General features: G+C 38.0%; 1 pseudogene; it reads left to right on the top strand.

The window, feature by feature from the left end:
- Window positions 1-783: 783 nt before the first annotated feature.
- Window positions 784-2,726, top strand: LOC141549473 (large ribosomal subunit protein uL3 pseudogene; annotated as a pseudogene).
- The last annotated feature ends 286 nt before the right edge of the window (window positions 2,727-3,012 follow it).

The following is a 3,012-nucleotide window of genomic DNA, read 5'->3' on the forward strand; positions in this document are numbered from 1 at the left end:
TGCAGACATTCAGGCCAAGAAGAAAAGTGCAAGTAAAATCACGATCTGAGTATTAGAGCAAGAAGGATAGGGAAATGAGGAGCAGGGAGTTGGGGAAGGGTCAGTGCAAATAATCAAGGATTGCCTTTTGCCCTGGGGCCCTATTCATGCTTTTATTGCTAAATAACATCTCCCTTTATGAAAGCAATCTAATCTAGTTAGTAGGCTTTCTGACTTGTAAGTGGGGAAAATAGTTTTCAGAATCATCCCTCATGAAATAACATGCTTAAGATGCTTTTAGTAAATATAGCAGCAAAAACAGGAAATAGGGCAATGTTAAAGGAAGCTTCTTTCTCCTAGGAGTCAGCTTCCATCTGTCATGTTCCACTGCCCACACTGCCGCTAGGCACATGTATGTCCTGCTATAAATAAGGCATTCTGCCAGGAAGCTCTAGCCAGGACAGAAGTCAGCAGTCCACTTACTTAAAGGTATTAGGCAGAGTAGCACATTACAAAAATTTGGACCTTTGTTTCCTGTGGAAGTTACTTGTTTGCTTCTGCCAGTTTGGGGTATTGTTACAGATTTTACAACCAAGTCTCTATGCTTTTATTTTTATTTGATAGTTAAGCTAGTATTCCCCTCTGCTAGCTCATCTTAGTGGTGGTAGCAGCATGTCACAGTAGAGCTCTACTACCAGTCATGAGGCCTTCTGCCTAGACAGGGAAATAGCAAATATTGAGGGAAAGTGAATAACTTGCTAAAGATGACTTACTAGATCCACTTCTTAGGCTACAAGGTCCAAGATGAACAAAAAGGAAGTAGTCAAGGTGGTCATCTTTACTGAGAAAATTTTCATGATCTTTGTAGGCATTAGTGACTATGTATAAAGCGTCATAACTTTGTATATAACCTATATAAACTCTTGTTAATGACTAGACTATAATGGCAATGTACAAAGCTCTAAGTGTCTGTAATTTTATTGAGTATAATAGTAATGAGTGTAAGAGACAGTTCTATAAGAACTGGACAAATGCAAGATGGAGGTCTTCAAGAATGCAAGAAGTAGCAGGACATGGAAAGATTTATATGAACCAATGCTAATTGAGTAGAACCAAGAGAACATTGTACACAGCAACAACAAGATTTTGTGATGATCAGCTGTGGTGAACTTGCCTGTTTTCAACAATGAGGTGAATTAAGGCAATTCCAATAAACTTGTGATAGAAAGAGCTATCTGCATCCAAAGGGAGGACTATGGAGACTGAATGTGGATCATAGCCTAGTATGTTTGTTGTTGTTGTTGTTGTTTGCTTGCTTGCTTTTTTTTCTTTTCCTTTTTTCCCTTTTTGTTTTGATTTTCTTGTGGAGCATGATAATATGGAAGTATGTTTAGAAGAATTATACATGTCTAACTTTTATTGTATTATTTGCTGTTATGGGATGGGAGTAGAGTAGGAGGGAGAAAGAAAATTTTGGAACATAAAGTTGAATGAGATGAGGTGAGATCTTTCAAAACAGCTGTGAAAATCAGTAAGGCTTCATCTACTTCAGAGTTTAGAGTAGGCCTGAAGGACTTTGAAGATTGAGTCAAGGGCCATACTTAAGTCCCCTTCCTGCTATCCTCCCATGACCTCATTTTCTCCCTATTTCAGTCAAATATGGGCAACTATGAACTTATTGGTCAAGTTGAATTTCTCAGGTAGATCTCGAGTTTAGAATGTAAGATCCTCAGCCAATGAGGATGAGGATCAGTGGTGGGAGGGAGGATTTGCATTAGGTATTAAAGGTGTTAACCCTGCCCCAGAATGCTATGCCCTTCTTGGAGAACTATAATAAACTTTGCTTTGCTTCTAGAAATCTCTCCAGCTTTTTTTGTTAAATAGTGACCCCTCACCATTTCTGTACCACACAAGGTTTTGCAAGACTGAATGTTGAAAACTATCTTTGTATATATTTTGAAAAATAAAAAGCTATTATTTTTTTTTTTTAAGAAGTAGCAGGACAATGATGACAAGAAGCAACTGCTCAAAGATTTCAACATGAAGAACTTCCATGTTATCTGGGCCATTGCCAGTGCCCAAATGTATCTGCTGCCTGTGAGGCAGAATTGTCTCACCTGATGGAGATCCAGGTGAATAGCTGCAGTGTGACTGAACAACTGGACTGGGGCCAAGAGAAACTGGAGCAGTAGGGAACTATGTCCACTAAATTTAGGCAGGATGAGATAATTGCTGTCACTGGAGTGAGCAAGGGCAAGAGTTACAAAGACACCAGTTGTTTTAAAACAAAGATACCATCCCCATAAAACCCACCAAAGCCAATACAAGGTTGCCTTTATGAGAGCTTGGCATCCTACCTATGTGACATTGTCTATTGCCCAAACTGGGCAGAAGGACTACCACCATCATGCTGAGATCAATAAGAACAAATCAAGATTGGTAAAGTGATCAAAAATAATGAACTTACCAATGATGCTCTATCTTAAAAGAGCATTAACCTTCTGGGAGGGTTTGTTCACTATGATAACGTGACCAATGACTTTATCATGCTAAATTGTTGTATTATTGGGATTAAGAAATATATTCTCACCTTACAGAAGTCCCTCTTTATAGAAAAGAAGCATTATACCCAGGCAAAGATTGGCTTAAACTTTATTGAAACCACCTTCAAATTTGCCCATGGTCTCTTCCAGACTGTGGAAGAGAAGAGAGCTTTTAGGAATCACTTGAGAAGGATGCTATTGTGAAAGAAGAGACAACTTACTGTTTTCAGCCAACTGGGATTTGGTTGGCTCTCAATAAAATTGAAATTATTTTGACAAAATAGTCAGAATAAAATAGTATCGGAATTTCTTACCATTAGAATAGTAATAAAAATAACTCATACTTTGATCAGATATTGACAATTATAATTGCTTCTATAAGGAAAGCAGCATAAAGGCTATTATCCCTATTTCACAGATGAAGAAATGGAGACTCAACTTGCTTAGATCCCATAGTATAAAGGCAATGACTTGAATCAAAGTCTCCTGA

Source organism: Sminthopsis crassicaudata, chromosome 1, assembly GCF_048593235.1.
Source record: "Sminthopsis crassicaudata isolate SCR6 chromosome 1, ASM4859323v1, whole genome shotgun sequence".
Taxonomy (NCBI): Eukaryota; Metazoa; Chordata; class Mammalia; order Dasyuromorphia; family Dasyuridae; genus Sminthopsis; species Sminthopsis crassicaudata.